The sequence below is a fragment of the Salvelinus namaycush genome, chromosome 27 (genome assembly GCF_016432855.1).
Source record: "Salvelinus namaycush isolate Seneca chromosome 27, SaNama_1.0, whole genome shotgun sequence".
NCBI lineage: Eukaryota > Metazoa > Chordata > Actinopteri > Salmoniformes > Salmonidae > Salvelinus > Salvelinus namaycush.
Window position 1 is genome coordinate 9,379,849 of NC_052333.1, and position 20,589 is coordinate 9,400,437.

Here is a 20,589-nt window from a genome sequence, read left to right on the forward strand (position 1 = left end):
GAGTTTACCAGTTTGGTTTCCCCTGACAGGTCAGCTATGAAATAGATTGTTATTATAATCTCTGCACAGGGGGATTTAGAAACTGAGTGAGATGGAGTTTCACCACCTAAAGGATGACAGACCTCATACTGTTGGAATTCAACAAATGTTTACAGCATTGGCTGTGCAGCTCATTAGATATGGATTTGGCTGTGATAGTTGTTTAGTCACACCTGGATTGACGCAGACGTTTTCTATGACTCATTTATTTTATTCAGGATGGTGACAACGAAATGTATACTGTTGCTGACTCACTTTGTTATTGGTGAACCCCTTTGGTTTCACCACTTGGGTTCACTGTTTTTATGACACTACCCCCCCATACCTGTAAGACCTTGACTGCATCCCAAATGGCACCCTATTCCCTACCAAATGGCACCCTATTCCCTACATAGTGCACTACCTTTGACCAGAGCCGTATGGGCAGTATAGAGGGAGTAGGGTAATATTTGGGATGCAAATATCACCCTGCAGCATGCATCGCTCCGTTTCACACATATCTACACTGCTTCCAGGAGTGTACAGTTCATACATACACAATGTTCATCTATTTAATAAACACAAGTTTAGAGAATTACTGTCCCCTCAGCAGGCGTGTTGTGTGCCTCGGCTGAGTTAATACAGTGCTGTGAGAGCTGTTGTCGGCCCTTTGGCACAGACTACTGACAGGATATCCTGCTTGCTGCACCAGAAACAAGGGCATGTTTGTGAAACAAAGTGGCCTGTTGAGACAGAGACAGTTACTAGTAGTTGTAGTATTGTAGCAACCTGCTGAGACAGACAGTAGTAGTAGTCTGCTGAGACAGTAGTAGTCTGCTGAGACAGTAGTAGTAGTAGTAGTCTGCTGAGACAGTAGTAGTAGTAGTAGTAGTAGTCTGCTGAGACAGTAGTAGTAGTAACCTGCTGAGACAGTAGTAGTAGTAGTCTGCTGAGACAGTAGTAGTAGTAGTAGTAGTAGTAACCTGCTGAGACAGTAGTAGTAGTCTGCTGAAACAGTAGTAGTAGTAGTAGTAGTCTGCTGAGACAGTAGTAGTAGTAGTAGTAGTAGTAGTCTGCTGAGACAGTAGTAGTAGTAGTAGTAGTCTGCTGAGACAGTAGTAGTAGCAACCTGCTGAGACAGTAGTAGTAGTAGTCTGCTGAGACAGTAGTAGTAGTAGTAGTAACCTGCTGAGACAGTAGTAGTAGTAGTAGTAGTAGTCTGCTGAGGTAGTAGTAGTAGCAACCTGCTGAGACAGTAGTAGTAGTAGTAGTAGTAGTAGTAGTAGTAGTAGCAACCTGCTGAGACAGTAGTAGTAGTAGTAGTAGTAGTAGTAGTAGTAGCAACCTGCTGAGACAGTAGTAGTAGTAGTAGTAGTAGTAGCAACCTGCTGAGACAGTAGTAGTAGTAGTAGCAACCTGCTGAGACAGTAGTAGTAGTAGTAGCAACCTGCTGAGACAGTAGTAGTAGTAGTAGCAACCTGCTGAGACAGTAGTAGTAGTAGTAGTAGTAGCAACCTGCTGAGACAGTAGTAGTAGTAGTAGTAGTAACCTGCTGAGACAGTAGTAGTAACCTGCTGAGACAGTAGTAGTAGTAGTAGTAGTAGTAGTAGTAGTACCCTGCTGAGACAGTAGTAGTAGTAGTAGTAGTAGTAGTAACCTGCTGAGACAGTAGTAGTAGTAGTAGTAGTAGTAGTAGTAGTAGTACCCTGCTGAGACAGTAGTAGTAGTAGTAGTAGTAGCAACCTGCTGAGACAGTAGTAGTAGTAGTAGTAGTAACCTGCTGAGACAGTAGTAGTAGTAGTAGCAACCTGCTGAGACAGTAGTAGTAGTAGTAGTAGCAACCTGCTGAGACAGTAGTAGTAGTAGTAGTAGTAGTAGTAGTAGTAGTAGTAGTAGTAGTAGTAGCAACCTGCTGAGATAGTAGTAGTAGTAGTAGTAGTAGTAGTAGTAGTAGTAGTAGTAGTAGCAACCTGCTGAGACAGTAGTAGTAGTAGTAGTAGTAGCAACCTGCTGAGATAGTAGTAGTACTAGTAGTAGCAACCTGCTGAGACAGTAGTAGTAGTAGTACTAGTAGTAGCAACCTGCTGAGACAGTAGTAGTAGTAGTAGTAGCAACCTGCTGAGACAGTAGTAGTAGTAGTAGTAGTAGTAGTAGTAGTAGTAGTAGTAGTAGTAGTAGTAGCAACCTGCTGAGACAGTAGTAGTAGTAGTAGTAGTAGTAGTAGTAGTACCCTGCTGAGACAGTAGTAGTAGTAGTAGTAGTAGTAGTAGTAGCAACCTGCTGAGACAGTAGTAGTAGTAGTAGCAACCTGCTGAGACAGTAGTAGTAGTAGTAGTAGTAGTAGTAACATGCTGAGACAGTAGTAGTAGTAGTAGTAACCTGCTGAGGCAGTAGTAGTAGTAATAGTAGTAGTAGTAGTAACCTGCTGAGACAGTAGTAGTAACCTGCTGAAACAGTAGTAGTAGTAGTAGTAGTAACCTGCTGAGACAGTAGTAGTAGTAGTAGTAGTAACCTGCTGAGACAGTAGTAGTAGTAGTAGTAGTAGTAGTAGCAACCTGCTGAGACAGTAGTAGTAGTAGTAGTAGTAGTAGCAACCTGCTGAGACAGACAGTGTAGTAGTAGTCTGCTGAGACAGTAGTAGTCTGCTGAGACAGTAGTAGTAGTAGTAGTAGTAGTAGTAACCTGCTGAGACAGTAGTAGTAGTCTGCTGAGACAGTAGTAGTAGTAGTAGTAGTAGTAGTAGCAACCTGCTGAGACAGACAGTGTAGTAGTAGTCTGCTGAGACAGTAGTAGTCTGCTGAGACAGTAGTAGTAGTAGTAGTAGCAACCTGCTGAGACAGTAGTAGTAGTAGTCAGCTGAGACAGTAGTAGTAGTCTGCTGAGACAGTAGTAGTAGTCTGCTGAGACAGTAGTAGTAGTAGTAGTAGTAGTCTGCTGAGACAGTAGTAGTAGTAGTAGCAACCTGCTGAGACAGTAGTACTAGTAGTAACCTGCTGAGACAGTAGTAGTAGTAGTAGTAGTAGTAGTAGTAGTAGTAGTAGTAGCAACCTGCTGAGACAGTAGTAGTAGTAGTAGTAGTAGCAACCTGCTGAGACAGTAGTAGTAGTAGTAGTAACCTGCTGAGACAGTAGTAGTAGTAGTAGTAGTAACCTGCTGAAACAGTAGTAGTAGTAGTAGTACCCTGCTGAGACAGTAGTAGTAGTAGTAACCTGCTGAGACAGTAGTAGTAGTAACCTGCTGAGACAGTAGTAGTAGTAGTAGTAGGAACCTGCTGAGACAGTAGTAGTAGTAGTAGTAGTAGTAGTAGTAGTAGTAGTAGTAGTAACCTGCTGAGACAGTAGTAGTAGTAGTAGTAGTAGTAGTAGTAGTAGTAGAATCCTGCTGAGACAGTAGTAGTAGTAGTAAACTGCTGAGACAGTAGTAGTAGTAGTAGTAGTAGTAACCTGCTGCGACAGTAGTAGTAGTAGTAGTAGTAACCTGCTGCGACAGTAGTAGTAGTAGTAACCTGCTGTGACACTAGTAGTAGTAGTAACCTGCTGAGACAGTAGTAGTAGTAGTAGTAACCTGCTGAGACAGTAGTAGTAGTAACCTGCTGAGACAGTAGTAGTAGTAGTAGTAGGAACCTGCTGAGACAGTAGTAGTAGTAGTAGTAGTAGCAGCAACCTGCTGAGACAGACAGTGTAGTAGTAGTCTGCTGAGACAGTAGTAGTAGTAGTAGTAGTAGTAGTAGTAACCTGCTGAGACAGTAGTAGTAGTAGTAGTAGTCTGCTGAGACAGTAGTAGTAGTCTGCTGAAACAGTAGTAGTAGTAGTAGTCTGCTGAGACAGTAGTAGTAGTAGTAGTAGTAGTCTGCTGAGGCAGTAGTAGTAGTAGTAGTAGCAACCTGCTGAGACAGTAGTAGTAGTAGTAGTAGTAGTAGTAGTAGTAGTAGTAGTAGTCAGCTGAGACAGTAGTAGTAGTCTGCTGAGACAGTAGTAGTAGTCTGCTGAGACAGTAGTAGTAGTAGTAGTAGTAGTCTGCTGAGACAGTAGTAGTAGTAGTAGTAGTAGTAGTAACCTGCTGAGACAGTAGTAGTAGTAGTAGTAGTTGTAGTAGTAGTAGCAACCTGCTTAGACAGTAGTAGTAGTAGTAGTAACCTGCTGAGACAGTAGTAGTAGTCTGCTGAGACAGTAGTAGTAGTAGTAGTAGTAGTAGTAGCAACCTGCTGAGACAGACAGTGTAGTAGTAGTCTGCTGAGACAGTAGTAGTCTGCTGAGACAGTAGTAGTAGTAGTAGTAGCAACCTGCTGAGACAGTAGTAGTAGTAGTCAGCTGAGACAGTAGTAGTAGTCTGCTGAGACAGTAGTAGTAGTCTGCTGAGACAGTAGTAGTAGTAGTAGTAGTAGTCTGCTGAGACAGTAGTAGTAGTAGTAGCAACCTGCTGAGACAGTAGTACTAGTAGTAACCTGCTGAGACAGTAGTAGTAGTAGTAGTAGTAGTAGTAGTAGTAGTAGTAGCAACCTGCTGAGACAGTAGTAGTAGTAGTAGTAGTAGCAACCTGCTGAGACAGTAGTAGTAGTAGTAGTAACCTGCTGAGACAGTAGTAGTAGTAGTAGTAGTAACCTGCTGAAACAGTAGTAGTAGTAGTAGTACCCTGCTGAGACAGTAGTAGTAGTAGTAACCTGCTGAGACAGTAGTAGTAGTAACCTGCTGAGACAGTAGTAGTAGTAGTAGTAGGAACCTGCTGAGACAGTAGTAGTAGTAGTAGTAGTAGTAGTAGTAGTAGTAGTAGTAGTAACCTGCTGAGACAGTAGTAGTAGTAGTAGTAGTAGTAGTAGTAGTAGTAGAATCCTGCTGAGACAGTAGTAGTAGTAGTAAACTGCTGAGACAGTAGTAGTAGTAGTAGTAGTAGTAACCTGCTGCGACAGTAGTAGTAGTAGTAGTAGTAACCTGCTGCGACAGTAGTAGTAGTAGTAACCTGCTGTGACACTAGTAGTAGTAGTAACCTGCTGAGACAGTAGTAGTAGTAGTAGTAACCTGCTGAGACAGTAGTAGTAGTAACCTGCTGAGACAGTAGTAGTAGTAGTAGTAGGAACCTGCTGAGACAGTAGTAGTAGTAGTAGTAGTAGCAGCAACCTGCTGAGACAGACAGTGTAGTAGTAGTCTGCTGAGACAGTAGTAGTAGTAGTAGTAGTAGTAGTAGTAACCTGCTGAGACAGTAGTAGTAGTAGTAGTAGTCTGCTGAGACAGTAGTAGTAGTCTGCTGAAACAGTAGTAGTAGTAGTAGTCTGCTGAGACAGTAGTAGTAGTAGTAGTAGTAGTCTGCTGAGGCAGTAGTAGTAGTAGTAGTAGCAACCTGCTGAGACAGTAGTAGTAGTAGTAGTAGTAGTAGTAGTAGTAGTAGTAGTAGTAGTAGTCAGCTGAGACAGTAGTAGTAGTCTGCTGAGACAGTAGTAGTAGTCTGCTGAGACAGTAGTAGTAGTAGTAGTAGTAGTCTGCTGAGACAGTAGTAGTAGTAGTAGTAGTAGTAGTAACCTGCTGAGACAGTAGTAGTAGTAGTAGTAGTTGTAGTAGTAGTAGCAACCTGCTTAGACAGTAGTAGTAGTAGTAGTAACCTGCTGAGACAGTAGTAGTAGTAGTAGTAGTAGTAACCTGCTGAGACAGTAGTAGTAGTAGTAGTAGTAGTAGTAGTAGTAGTACCCTGCTGAGACAGTAGTAGTACCCTGCTGAGACAGTAGTAGCAGTAGTAACCTGCTGAGACAGTAGTAGTAGTAGTAGTAGGAACCTGCTGAGACAGTAGTAGTAGTAGGAACCTGCTGAGACAGTAGTAGTAGCAACCTGCTGAGACAGTAGTAGTAGTAGTAGTAGTAGTAGTAGTAGCAACCTGCTGAGACAGTAGTAGTAGCAACCTGCTGAGACAGTAGTAGTAGTAGTAGTAACCTGCTGAGACAGTAGTAGTAGTAGTAGTAGTAGTAGTAGTAGTACCCTGCTGAGACAGTAGTAGTAGTAGTAGTAACCTGCTGAGACAGTAGTAGTAGTAGTAGTAGTAGTAGTAACCTGCTGAGACAGTAGTAGTAGTAACTTGCTGAGACAGTAGTAGTAGTAACTTGCTGAGACAGTAGTAGTAGTAACTTGCTGAGACAGTAGTAGTAGTAACCTGCTGAGACAGTAGTAGTAGTAGTAGTAACCTGCTGAGACAGTAGTAGTAGTAGTAGTAACCTGCTGAGACAGTAGTAGTAGTAGTAGTAGTAACCTGCTGAGACAGTATTATTAGTAGTAGTAGTAACCTGCTGAGACAGTAGTAGTAGTAACCTGCTGAGACAGTAGTAGTAGTAGTAACCTGCTGAGACAGTAGTAGTAGTAGTAGTAGTAGTAGTAGTAACCTGCTGAGACAGTAGTAGTAGTAAACTGCTGAGACAGTAGTAGTAGTAGTAGTAGTAAACTGCTGAGACAGTAGTAGTAGTAGTAGTAGTAGTAGTAGTAGTAGTAACCTGCTGAGACAGTAGTAGTAGTAGTAGTAACCTGCTGAGACAGTAGTAGTAGTAGTAACCTGCTGAGACAGTAGTAGTAGTAGTAGTAGTAGTAGTAACCTGCTGAGACAGTAGTAGTAGTAGTAGTAACCTGCTGAGACAGTAGTAGTAGTAGTAGTAGTAACCTGCTGAGACAGTAGTAGTAGTAGTAGTAACCTGCTGAGACAGTAGTAGTAGTAGTAGTAGTAACCTGCTGAGACAGTAGTAGTAGTAGTAACCTGCTGAGACAGTAGTAGTAGTAGTAGTAGTAGTAGTAGTAGTAGTAGTAGTAGTAACCTGCTGAGACAGTAGTAGTAGTAGTAGGAACCTGCTGAGGCAGTAGTAGTAGTAGTAGTAGCAACCTGCTGAGACAGTAGTAGTAGCAACCTGCTGAGACAGTAGTAGTAGTAACCTGCTGAGACAGTAGTAGTAGTAGTAGTAACCTGCTGAGACAGTAGTAGTAGTAGTAGCAACCTGCTGAGACAGTAGTAGTAGCAACCTGCTGAGACAGTAGTAGTAGCAACCTGCTGAGACAGTAGTAGTAGCAACCTGCTGAGACAGTAGTAGTAGCAACCTGCTGAGACAGTAGTAGTAGCAACCTGCTGAGACAGTAGTAGTAGTAGTAGTAGTAGTAACCTGCTGAGACAGTAGTAGTAGTAGTAACCTGCTGAGACAGTAGTAGTAGTAGTAGTAACCTGCTGAGACAGTAGTAGTAGTAACCTGCTGAGACAGTAGTAGTAGTAGTAGTAGTAACCTGCTGAGACAGTAGTAGTAGTAGTAGTAGTAGTAGTAGTAACCTGCTGAGACAGTAGTAGTAGTAGTAGTAACCTGCTGAGACAGTAGTAGTAGTAGTAGTAACCTGCTGAGACAGTAGTAGTAGTAGGAACCTGCTGAGACAGTAGTAGTAGTAGGAACCTGCTGAGACAGTAGTAGTAGTAGGAACCTGCTGAGACAGTAGTAGTAGTAGTAGTAGTAACCTGCTGAGACAGTAGTAGTAGTAACCTGCTGAGACAGTAGTAGTAGTAGTAGTAACCTGCTGAGACAGTAGTAGTAGTAGTAGCAACCTGCTGAGACAGTAGTAGTAGTAACCTGCTGAGATAGTAGTAGTAGTAGTAGTAGTAACCTGCTGAGACAGTAGTAGTAGTAGTAGTAGTAACCTGCTGAGACAGTAGTAGTAGCAACCTGCTGAGACAGTAGTAATAGCAACCTGCTGAGACAGTAGTAGTAGTAGCAACCTGCTGAGACAGTAGTAGTAGCAACCTGCTGAGACAGTAGTAGTAGTAGTAGTAGCAACCTGCTGAGACAGTAGTAGTAGTAACCTGCTGAGACAGTAGTAGTAGTAGTAGTAGTAGTAGTAGTAACCTGCTGAGACAGTAGTAGTAGTAACCTGCTGAGACAGTAGTAGTAGTAGTAGTAACCTGCTGAGACAGTAGTAGTAGTAGTAGTAACCTGCTGAGACAGTAGTAGTAGTAGTAGTAGTAACCTGCTGAGACAGTAGTAGTAGTAGTAGTAGTAGTAACCTGCTGAGGTAGTAGTAGTAGTAGTAGTAACCTGCTGAGACAGTAGTAGTAGTAGTAGTAACCTGCTGAGACAGTAGTAGTAGTAATAGTAGTAACCTGCTGAGACAGTAGTGGTAGTAGTAGTAACCTGCTGAGACAGTAGTAGTAGTAGTAGTAACCTGCTGAGACAGTAGTAGTAGTAGTAGTAACCTGCTGAGACAGTAGTAGTAGTAGTAGTAGTAACCTGCTGAGACAGTAGTGGTAGTAGTAACCTGCTGAGACAGTAGTAGTAGTAGTAGTAGTAACCTGCTGAGACAGTAGTAGTAGTAGTAAACTGCTGAGACAGTAGTAGTAGTAGTAACCTGCTGAGACAGTAGTAGTAGTAGTAACCTGCTGAGACAGTAGTAGTAGTAGTAACCTGCTGAGACAGTAGTAGTAGTAGTAGTAACCTGCTGAGACAGTAGTAGTAGTAGTAACCTGCTGAGACAGTAGTAGTAGTAGTAGTAGTAACCTGCTAGGACAGTAGTAGTAGTAGTAACCTGCTGAGACAGTAGTAGTACCTTGCTGAGTCGGTAGTAGTAGTAACCTGCTGAGACAGTAGTAGTAGTAGTAGTAGTAGTAGTAGTAGTAGTAGTAGTAGTAGTAGTAACCTGCTGAGACAGTAGTAGTAGTAGTAGTAGTAGTAGTAGTAACCTGCTGAGACAGTAGTAGTAGTAACCTGCTGAGACAGTAGTAGTAACCTGCTGAGGCAGTAGTAGTAGTAGTAGTAGTAGTAGTAGTAGTAGTAGTAGTAGTAGTAGTAGTAGTAGTAGTAATAACCTGCTGAGACAGTAGTAGTAGTAGTAGTAGTAGTAGTAGAATCCTGCTGAGACAGTAGTAGTAGTAGTAAACTGCTGAGACAGTAGTAGTAGTAGTAGTAGTAGTAGTAGTAGTAGTAGTAGTAACCTGCTGCGACAGTAGTAGTAGTAGTAACCTGCTGTGACAGTAGTAGTAGTAGTAACCTGCTGAGACAGTAGTAGTAGTAGTAGTAGTAGTAACCTGCTGAGACAGTAGTAGTAGTAACCTGCTGAGACAGTAGTAGTAGTAGTAGTAGTAACCTGCTGAGACAGTAGTAGTAGTAGTAGTAACCTGCTGAGACAGTAGTAGTAGTAGTAGTAACCTGCTAGGACAGTAGTAGTAGTAGTAGTAACCTGCTAGGACAGTAGTAGTAGTAACCTGCTGAGACAGTAGTAGTAACTTGCTGAGTCGGTAGTAGTAGTAACCTGCTGAGACAGTAGTAGTAGTAGTAGTAGTAGTAACCTGCTGAGACAGTAGTAGTAGTAACCTGCTGAGACAGTAGTAGTAACCTGCTGAGACAGTAGTAGTAGTAGTAGTAGTAACATGCTGAGACAGTAGTAGTAGTAGTAGTAGTAACCTGCTGAGACAGTAGTAGTAGTAGTAGAATCCTGCTGAGACAGTAGTAGTAGTAGTAGTAGTAGTAGTAGTAGTAACCTGCTGAGACAGTAGTAGTAGTAGTAACCTGCTGAGACAGTAGTAGTAGTAGTAGTAACCTGCTGAGACAGTAGTAGTAGTAACCTGCTGAGACAGTAGTAGTAGTAGTAGTAACCTGCTGAGACAGTAGTAGTAAACTGCTGAGACAGTAGTAGTAGTAGTAGTAACCTGCTGAGACAGTAGTAGTAGTAGTAGTAACCTGCTGAGACAGTAGTAGTAGTAGTAGTAGTAGTAACCTGCTGAGACGGTAGTAGTAGTAGTAACCTGCTGAAACAGTAGTAGTCTGCTGAGACAGTAGTAGTAGTAGTAGTAGTAGTAACCTGCTGAGACAGTAGTAGTAGTAGTAGTCTGCTGAGACAGTAGTAGTCTGCTGAGACAGTAGTAGTCTGCTGAGACAGTAGTAGTAGTAGTAGTCTGCTGAGACAGTAGTAGTAGTAGTAGTGTGCTGAGACAGTAGTAGTAGTAGTAGCAACCTGCTGAGACAGTAGTACTAGTAGTAACCTGCTGAGACAGTAGTAGTAGTAGTAGTAGTAGTAGTAGTAACCTGCTGAGACAGTAGTAGTAAACTGCTGAGACAGTAGTAGTAGTAGTAGTAGTAGTAGTAGTAGTAGTAGTAGTAGTAGTAGTAACCTGCTGCGACAGTAGTAGTAGTAGTAGTAACCTGCTGAGACAGTAGTAGTAGTAGTAGTAGTAACCTGCTGAGACAGTAGTAGTAGTAACCTGCTGAGACAGTAGTAGTAGTAGTAACCTGCTGAGACAGTAGTAGTAGTAGTAACCTGCTGAGACAGTAGTAGTAGTAGTAGTAGTAACCTGCTAGGACAGTAGTAGTAGTAGTAACCTGCTGAGACAGTAGTAGTACCTTGCTGAGTCGGTAGTAGTAGTAACCTGCTGAGACAGTAGTAGTAGTAGTAGTAGTAGTAGTAGTAGTAGTAGTAACCTGCTGAGACAGTAGTAGTAGTAGTAGTAGTAGTAACCTGCTGAGACAGTAGTAGTAGTAACCTGCTGAGACAGTAGTAGTAACCTGCTGAGGCAGTAGTAGTAGTAGTAGTAGTAGTAGTAGTAGTAACCTGCTGAGACAGTAGTAGTAGTAGTAACCTGCTGAGACAGTAGTAGTAGTAGTAACCTGCTGAGACAGTAGTAGTAGTAGTAGTAGTAGTAGTAACCTGCTAGGACAGTAGTAGTAGTAGTAACCTGCTGAGACAGTAGTAGTACCTTGCTGAGTCGGTAGTAGTAGTAACCTGCTGAGACAGTAGTAGTAGTAGTAGTAGTAGTAGTAGTAGTAGTAGTAGTAGTAACCTGCTGAGACAGTAGTAGTAGTAGTAGTAGTAGTAACCTGCTGAGACAGTAGTAGTAGTAACCTGCTGAGACAGTAGTAGTAACCTGCTGAGGCAGTAGTAGTAGTAGTAGTAGTAGTAGTAGTAGTAGTAGTAGTAGTAGTAGTAGAATCCTGCTGAGACAGTAGTAGTAGTAGTAAACTGCTGAGACAGTAGTAGTAGTAGTAGTAGTAACCTGCTGAGACAGTAGTAGTAGTAGTAGTAGTAGTAGTAGTAGTAACCTGCTGAGACAGTAGTAGTAGTAGTAGTAGTAGTAGTAACCTGCTGAGACAGTAGTAGTAGTAGTAGTAGTAGTAGTAGTAGTAGTAGTAGTAACCTGCTGAGACAGTAGTAGTAGTAGTAGTAACCTGCTGAGACAGTAGTAGTAGTAGTAGTAGTAGTAACCTGCTGAGACAGTAGTAGTAGTAGTAACCTGCTGAGACAGTAGTAGTAGTAGTAGTAGTAGTAACCTGCTGAGACAGTAGCAGTAGTAGTAGTAGTAGTAACCTGCTGAGACAGTAGTAGTAGTAGTAGTAGTAAACTGCTGAGACAGTAGTAGTAGTAACCTGCTGAGACAGTAGTAGTAGTAGTAGTAACCTGCTGAGACAGTAGTAGTAGTAGTAGTAAACTGCTGAGACAGTAGTAGTAGTAGTAGTAGTAGTAGTAACCTGCTGAGACAGTAGTAGTAGTAGTAACCTGCTGAGACAGTAGTAGTAGTAGTAGTAGTAACCTGCTGAGACAGTAGTAGTAGTAGTAGTAACCTGCTGAGACAGTAGTAGTAGTAGTAGTAAACTGCTGAGACAGTAGTAGTAGTAGTAGTAGTAGTAGTAACCTGCTGAGACAGTAGTAGTAGTAGTAGTAGTAGTAACCTGCTGAGACAGTAGTAGTAGTAGTAGTAGTAGTAACCTGCTGAGACGGTAGTAGTAGTAGTAGTAGTAACCTGCTGAGACAGTAGTAGTAGTAGTAGTAACCTGCTGAGACAGTAGTAGTAGTAGTAGTAGTAGTAGTAGTAGTAACCTGCTGAAACAGTAGTAGTCTGCTGAGACAGTAGTAGTAGTAGTAGTAGTAGTAACCTGCTGAGACAGTAGTAGTAGTAGTAGTAGTAGTCTGCTGAGACAGTAGTAGTCTGCTGAGACAGTAGTAGTAGTGTGTGAGTGCATCTGCACACACAGTGAGGTGAAGACTTTTGGAGGATGACCTGGTGTCAAGAAGAGCAGCAAAGAAGCCACTTCTCTCCAGGAAAAACATCAGGGACAGACTGATATTCTGCAAAAGGTACAGGGATTGGACTGCTGATGACTGGGGTAAAGTCATTTTCTCTGATGAATCTCCTTTCCGATTTTTTTGGCACATCCGGAAAAAAGCTTGTCCGGAGAAGACTAGGTGAGCGCTACCATCAGTCCTGTGTCATGCCAACAGTAAACTATCCTGAGACCATTCATGTGTGAGGTTGCTTCTCAGCCAAGGGAGTGGGCTCACTCACAATTTTGCCTAAGAACACAGCCATGAATAAAGAATGGTACCAACACATCCTCCGTGAGCAACTTCTCCCAACCATCCAGGAACAGTTTGGTGACGAACAATGCCTTTTCCAGCATGATGGAGCACCTTGCCATAAGGCAAAAGTGATAACTAATTGGCTCGGGGAACAAAAACTTGATATTTTGGGTCCATGGCCAGGAAACTCCCAGACCTTAATCCCATTGAGAACTTGTGGTCAATCCTCAAGAGGCGGGTGGACAAACAAAACCCCACAAATTCTGACAAACTCCAAACATTGATTATGCAAGAATGGGCTGCCATCAGTCATGATGTGGCCCAGAAGTTAATTGACAGCATGCCAGGGCAGATTGCAGAGATCTTGAAAAAGAAGGGTCAACACTGCAAATATTGACTCTTTGCATCAACTTCATGTAATTGTCAATGAAAGCCTTTGACACTTATGAAATGCTTGTAATTATACTTAAGTATTCCATAGTAACATCTGACAAAAAATATCTAAAGACACTGAAGCAGCAAACTTGGTGGAAATTAATATTTGTGTCATTCTCAAAACTTTTGGCCACGACTGTAGTAGTAGTAGTACTGTAGTAGCCTGCTGAGACAGACAGTAGTAGTGTAGTAGCCTGCTGAGACACAGTAGTAGTATTAGTAGTAGTAATAGTAGTAGTAGTAGCCTGCTTAGATAGTTAGTGTAGTAGCCTGCTGAGACAGACAGTCAGTAGTAGTACTGTAGTAGCCTGCTTAGACAGAGACAGTTAGTAGTAGCCTGCTGAAACAGCCAGTAGTAGTGGTAGTAGTGTAGTATCCTGCTGAGACAGGCAGTAGTAGTTTAGTAGCCTGCTGAGACAGAGACGGTTACTGGTAGTAGTACTGTAGTAGCCTGCTGAGACACAGGTAGTAGTAGTAGCATTGCTTGCTATTTGGGGTTTTAGGCTGGGTTTCTATACAGCACTTTGTGACATCAGCTGAGGCAGAGTTCCTCTGTCCCTCTGTCTGTGTTCTTTAACCCATCTTAATCTTTTCTTTTTATTGGCCATTCTGAGATATGGCTTCATCTTTGCAACTCTGCCTAGAAGGCCAGCATCCTGGAGTCGCCTCTTCACTGTTGACATTGAGACTGGTGTTTTGCGGTTACTATATAATGAAGCTGCCAGTTGAAGAAAATTACATTTTTTGTCCATTAAAATAACATCAAATTGATCAGAAATACAGTGTAGACATTGTTAATGTTGTAAATGACTATTGTAGCTGGAAACGGCAGATTTTTAAATGGAATATCTACATAGGCGTACAGAAGCCTATTATCAGCAACCATCACTCCTGTGTTCCAATGGCACGTTGTGTTAGCTAATCCAAGGTTATCATATTAAAAGGCTAATTGATCATTAGAAAACCCTTTTGCAATTATGCCAGCACAGCCGAAAACTGTTGTCCTGATTAAAGAAGCAATAAAACTGTCATTCTTTAGACTAGTTGAGTATCTGGAGGATCAGCATTTGTGGGTTCGATTACAGGCGCAAAATTGCCAGAAACAAATAACTTTCTTCTGAAACCCGTCAGTCTAAGAAACTGAAGATCTCGTACAACGCTGTGTACTACTCCCTTCACAGAACAGTGCGAACTGGCTCTAACCAGAATATAAAGAGGAGTGGGAGGTGTCTGAGGTGTCTGAGGTGTCTGTTTTTTTTGTTTTGTTGTTGAGGTGTTTCTTTAAAAAAAAAATGTAGGTGTCTGTTGAAGTGTCTGTTTCTCAAACTAGACACGCTAATGTACTTGTCCTCTTGCTCAGTTGTGCACCGGGCCTCCCACTCCTCTTTCTATTCTGGTTAGAGCCAGTTCGCACTGTTCTGTGAAGGGAGTAGTACACAGCGTTGTACGAGATCTTCAGTTTCTTAGACTGATGGGTTTCAGAAGAAAGTTCTTTGTTTCTGGCCATTTCCAGCTACAATAGTCATTTACAACATTAACAATGTCTATACTGTATTTCTGATCAATTTGATGTTATTTTTTTTATTTTTTATTTTTTTTAAATAAATTTTACCCCCTTTTCTCCCCAATTTTCGTGGTATCCAATTACGAGTAATTACTATCTTCTCTCATCGCTACAACTCCCGTACGGGCTCGGGAGAGACGAAGGTCGAAAGCCATGCGTCCTCCGAAACACAACCCAACCAAGCCGCACTGCTTCTTAACACAGCGCGTCTCCAACCCGGAAGCCAGCCGGAAGCCAGCCGTGGGGCGACACCAATGTGTCGGAGGAAACACCGTGCACCCGGCTCCCTTGGTTAGTGCGCACTGCGCCCGGCCCGCCACAGGTGCGCGATGAGACAAGGATATCCCTACCGGCCAAACCCTCCCTAACCCGGACGACGCTAGGCCAATTGTGCGTCGCCCCACGGACCTCCCGGTCGCGGCCGGCTGCGACAGAGCCTGGGCGCGAACCCAGAGTCTCTGGTGGCGCAGCTAGCGCTGCGATGCAGTGCCCTAGGCCACTGCACCACCCGGGAGGCCCTAATTTGATGTTATTTTAATGGACAAAAAATGTAATTTTCTTTCAAAATAAGGACATTTCTAAGTGACCCAAAACTTTTGAACGGTAGTGTACATTTGAGATGAGTAATCCGAGATATGTAAACATTCTTAAAGTGCCATTATTAAAGTGCCTAGTTCCATTTATTAAAGTGGCCAATGATATCAAGTCTGTAGGTAGGCAGCCACCTCTCTGTGCTAGTGATGGTTGTTTAACAGTCTGATGGCCTTGAGATAGAAGCTGTTTTTCAATCTCTCTGTCCCAGCTTTGATGCACCTGTACTGACCTCGCCTACTGGATGGTAGCGGGGTGAACAGGCAGTGGTTCGGGTTGTTATTTTCCTTGATGATCTTTTTCACCTTCCTGTGACATCGGGTGGTGTAGGTGTCCTGGAGGGCAGATAGTTTGCCCCCGGTGACACGTTGTGCAGACCGCACCACCCTCTGGAGAGCCCTGCGGTTGTGGGTGGTGCAGTTGCCGTACCAGGCGGTGATACAGCCCGACAGGATGCTCTCAATTGTGCACCTGTAAAAGTTAGTAAGAGTTTTCGGTGACAAGCCACCTTATTTCAGCCCCCTGAGCTTGAAGAGGCGCTGTTGCGCCTTCTTCACCACACTGTCTGTGTGCGTGAACCATTTCAGTTTGTCGGTGATATGTACACCGATGAACTTAAAACTTTCCACCTTCTCCACTGCTGTCGTGTGTGTGTGTGTGTGTGTGTGTGTGCCTGTCTGTCATTGCCGACTGTCTTTAGCAAGCTGGGTGTGACTAAAAGAGATGCTCTTTGAGAGAGGGAATGAGTAATGTTTTAGTAATTGATGATTTCTCCACATGATTTCTCACAATGATGTTCAACTTTGAATTTGCTGCCTGTCACTCACAACATGTCCTGTTCCCTTTTGTTGCAGCTCTGCCACGTTTCCCTCCATTGCTCTCCTCTCTTTCTGTTTCTCTTCCTCCTTAATTATTCATTGTTTTGTCTGCCTGTGTCTACCACCCAGGGGGAACTCTGATAGAGGTATGTGGGCACAGTTTCATAGGGCAAAGAGAATAAATCAAACTTTCAATGAGCTCTTACGAGGGATTTTCCTGTAGGTGCTTCTGTGTGAATAAAAACGACAGTACTTAGGCCTACTGTGTGTGTTTGTGTGAGACACTCCCTCATGGTGTAACAGGACACTGAAAGCATGGCTAGAGCGTGGCCGTGTGTGAATGTGCGAACTGGCTTGAAGCAAGTGCTTCAATGTGTCTCTTGCAGTGTGTGATGGTGTCATAATTGTAGCGGGTGTTTCATCATGTGTCTCTGTGTCACTCCATCTCTCTCTGTGTGTGTTTCTGTTTCGTAGGCGATGATAACTCACTGTGCCTGTCTCTGTGGCCTTTGTTTCTTACACAGATAAAGGTTCCGGGCTCCTTTGTAAGCTGTCTGTAGCACGGTGTCACACCCTGGCCCCTTGGTGAGCCACGGTCCTTTGTGGAGGTGTCAGATGAAGCGCTGGGGTTTAGGCTCTTTTGAAATCTATACAAGGTGTCAGCCCAGTACACCCCCCCCTCCCAGCTGTTTAGGAAAGTTGAAGAGGTTTATACACTACCGTTCAAATGTTTTTGAAAGAAAAACAATTTTTTTGTCCATTTAAAATCAAATTGATCAGAAATACAGTATAGACATTGTTAATGTTGTAGCTGGAAACGGCAGTTTTTTTTTTTAAATGGAATATCTACATAGGTCTACAGAGGCCCATTATCAGCAACCATCACTCCTGTGTTCCAATGGCATGTTGTGTTACCTAATCCAAGTCTATCATTTTAAAAGGCTAATTGATCATTAGAAAGCCCTTTTGCAATCATGTTAGCACAGCTGAAAACTGTTGTTCTGATTAAAGAAGCAATAAAACTGGCCTTCTTTTAGACTAGTTCAGTATCTGGGGCATCGGCATTTCTGGGTTCGATTACAGGCTCAAAATGGCCAGAAACAAAGAACTCACCAGTCTCAATGTCAACAGTGAAGAGGCGACTCCGGGATGCTGGCCTTCTAGGCAGAGTTCCTTTTTCCAGTGTCTGTGTTCTTTTCCCCATCTTAATCTTTTATTTTTATTGGCCAGTCTGAGATATGGCTTTTTTCTTTGCAACTCTGCCTAGAAGGCCAGCATCCCGGAGTTGCCTCTTCACTGTTGACGTTGAGACTGGTGTTTTGCAGGTACCATTTAATGAAGCTGCCTGTTGAGGACTTGTGAGGCGTCGTTTCTCAAACTAGACAGACACTATAATGTACTTGTCCTCTTGCTCAGTTGTGCACCGGGGCCTCCCACTCCTCTTTCTATTCTGGTTAGAGCCACTTTGCGCTGTTCTGTGAAGGGAGTAGTACACAGCGTTGTACGAGATCTTCAGTTTCTTGGCAATTTCTCGCAAGGAATAGCCTTCATTTCTCAGCACAAGAATAGACTGACGAGTTTCAGAAGAAAGTTATTTGTTTCTGGCCATTTTGAGCCTGTAATCGAACCCACAAATGCTGATACTTCAGATAGTCTAACTAGTCTAAAGAATGGTTTATTGCTTCCTTATTCAGGACAACAGTTTTCAGCTGTGCTCACATAATTGCAAAAGGGTTTTCTAATGATCAATTAGCCTTTTAAAACAATAAACTTGGATTAACTAACACAACGTGCCAATGGAACACAGGAGGGATGGTTGCTGATAATGCGCCTCTGTACGCCTATGTAGATATTCCATTTAAAAAATCTGCCTTTTCCAGCTACAATAGTCATTTACAACATTAGCAATATCTACGCTGTATTTCTGATCAATTTGATGTTATTTTAATGTTGTTGTTTTTTTTAGCTTTTCTTTCAAAAACAAGGACATTTCTAAGTGACCCCAAAGAACAACTACTACTACTACTACTACTACTACACAGTTGAAGTTTACATACTCTTAGGTCGGAGTCATTAAAACTAGTTTTTCAACCACTCCACAAATTTCTTGTTAACAAACTATAGTTTTGGCAAGTCGGTTAGGACATCTACTTTGTGCATAACTTCCCTGAAAAGTTGCATATCACGGGGGCTATTCGATGCTTATGCAGTACGCCACAGGATGTTTTGTGCTGGTCAAGGGCAGTCAGGTCTGGAGTGAACCAAATGCTATATCTGTTCCTGGTTCTACATTTTTTGAATGGGATACTTATTTAAGATGGTGAGGAAAGCACTTTTAAAAAGCAACCAGGCATCCTGTACTGACGGAATGAGTCAATATCCTTCCAGGATACCCGGCCAGGTCGATTAGAAAGGCCTGCTCGCTGAAGTGTTTTAGGGAGCGTTTGACAGTCATGAAGGGTGGTCGTTTGACCGCAGACCCATTACGACGCAGGCAATGAGGCAGTGATCGCTGAGATCCTGGTTGAAGACAGCAGAGGTGTATTTGGAGGGCAGGTTGGTTAGGAGTATATCTATGAGGGTGCCCGTGTTTACAGATTTGGGGTTGTACCTGGTAGGTTCATTGATAATTTGTGTGAGATTGAGGGCATTTAGCTTAGATTGTAGGACGGCCGGGGTGTTAAGCATGTGCCAGTTTAGGTCACCTAACAGTACGAGCTCTGACGATAGATGGGGGGCAATCAATTCACATATGGTGTGGGGGACCATCGGGGACAGAAGGTGGTCTATAGCAAGTGGCAACGGTGAGAGACTTGTTTCTGGATAGGTGGATTTTTAAAAGTAGAAGCTCAAATTGTTTGGGCACAGACCTGGATAGTATGACAGAACTCTGCAGGCTAGCTCTGCAGTAGATTGCAACTCCGCCCCCTTTGGCAGTTATATCTTGTTGGAAAATGTTGTAGTTAGGAATGGAAATTTGAGGGTTTTTGGTGGCCTTCCTAAGCCAGGATTCAGACACGGCTAGGACATCCGGGTTGGCAGAGTGTCTAAAGCAGTGAATAAAACAAACTTAGGGAGGAGGCTTCTAATGTTAACATGCATGAAACCAAAACTTTTACGGTTACAGAAGTCAACAAATGAGAGCGCCTGTAACGTTCGTTCTCCTCCTCGTCTGAGGGGGAGCAAGGATCGGACCAAAATGCAGCGTGGGTTGAATACATAATCCGTTTAATAAAGAAAGACGAACACGAAGCACACTTGAACAACTACAAAATAACAAACGACGTAAACAGACCTGAACATGAGAACTTACAGAACACGAAGAACGCACGAACAGGAACAAAACGAAACAGTCCCGTGTGGCACAAACACTGACACAGGACAATCACCCACAAACAAACAGTGTGAACAGCCTACCTTAATATGGTTCTCAATCAGAGGAAACGTAAAACACCTGCCCCTGATTGAGAACCTTATCAGGCTAATTGAAAGAACCCAACATAGAAACACATAACATAGAATGCCCACCCAGCTCACATCCTGACCATACTAAACAAAGACAAAATAAAGGAAATAAGGTCAGGAACGTGACAGTACCCCCCCCCCCCCCCCCAAGGTGCGGACTCCGGCCGCAAAACCTGAACCTATAGGGGAGGGTCTGGGTGGGCATCTGTCCACAGTGGCGGCTCTGGCTCTGGACGTTGTCCCCACCCCACCATAGTCAATCCCAGCTTCCGTGGCTTCCTCCTAACGGCCACCCTCCATATTAACCCCACTGGATTAAGGGGCAGCACCGGACTGAGGGGCAACACCGGACTGAGGGGCAACACCGGTAGGGCAACACGGACTGAGGGGCAACACCGGACTGAGGGCGCCGCAACGGACTGAGGGGGCAGCACCGGACTGAGGGGCAGCACCGGACTGAGGGGGGCGACCGGACTGAGGGGCAGCACCGCACGAGGGCAGCACTGACGAGGGCAGGCACCGGACTGAGGGCAGCACGACTGAGGGGCAGCACCGGACTGGCTGACGGCTCTGGCTGGTCATGGCTGGCTGAGGCTCTGGCTGGTCATGGCTGGCTGCGGCTCTGGCTGTCATGGCGGCTGAGGCTTGGCTGGTCATGGCTGGCTGGACGGCTCTGGCTGGTCATGGCTGGCTGACGGCTCTGGCTGGTCATGGCTGGCGGACGGCTCTGGTGGTCAGGCTGGCGGGACGGCTTCTGGCTGGTCATGGCTGGCTGACGGCACTGGCGGTATGGCTGCGGGCGGTCTCTGGCTGCTCCTGTTCTGCGCGGGCGGGGCTCTGGCTGCTCCTGTCTGGCGGGGGCTCTGGCTGCTCCTGTCTGGCGGGCGGCTCTGTGCTGCTCCTGTCTGGCGGGCGGCTCTGGCTGCTCCTGTCTGGAGGGCGGCTCTGGCTGCTCTGTCTGGCGGGCCGCTTGCTGTCTGTCTGGGGGGGCTCGGCTGCTCCTGTCTGGCGGGCGGCTCTGGCTGCTCCTGTCTGGCGGGCGGCTCTGGTGCTCTGTCTGGCGGCTGTGCTCCGTTCTGGCGGCGTCTGGCGCTCCTGTCTGCGGGCGGCTCTGGCTGCTCCTGTCTGGCGGGCGGCTCTGGCTGCTCCTGTCCGGCGGGCGGTCCGGCTGTCCTGTCCGCGGGCGGTCGGAGCTCCTTCGTCGGGGCTCTAGCGGCTCCTGACTGACGGATGGCTCTAGCGGCTCAGGACAGAGGGCGGCTTTGAAGGCTCAGGACAGACGGGCAGTTCAGGCGGCTCTGGGCAGACGGGCAGTGCAGGCGGCTGGGCAGACGGGCAGTGCAGGCGGCTCTGGGCAGACGGGCAGTACGGCGGCACTGGCAGACGGGCACACCTGTAGGGAGGAGACGAG

The 20,589-nt window shown here is 44.6% G+C and overlaps 1 protein-coding gene across 1 annotated transcript in view; it reads left to right on the plus strand.

The window, feature by feature from the left end:
• The window catches only part of LOC120022534 (engulfment and cell motility protein 1-like), a 158,459-nt gene that overhangs the window by 451 nt on the left and 137,419 nt on the right, over window positions 1-20,589 (plus strand). The window lies entirely within an intron of this gene.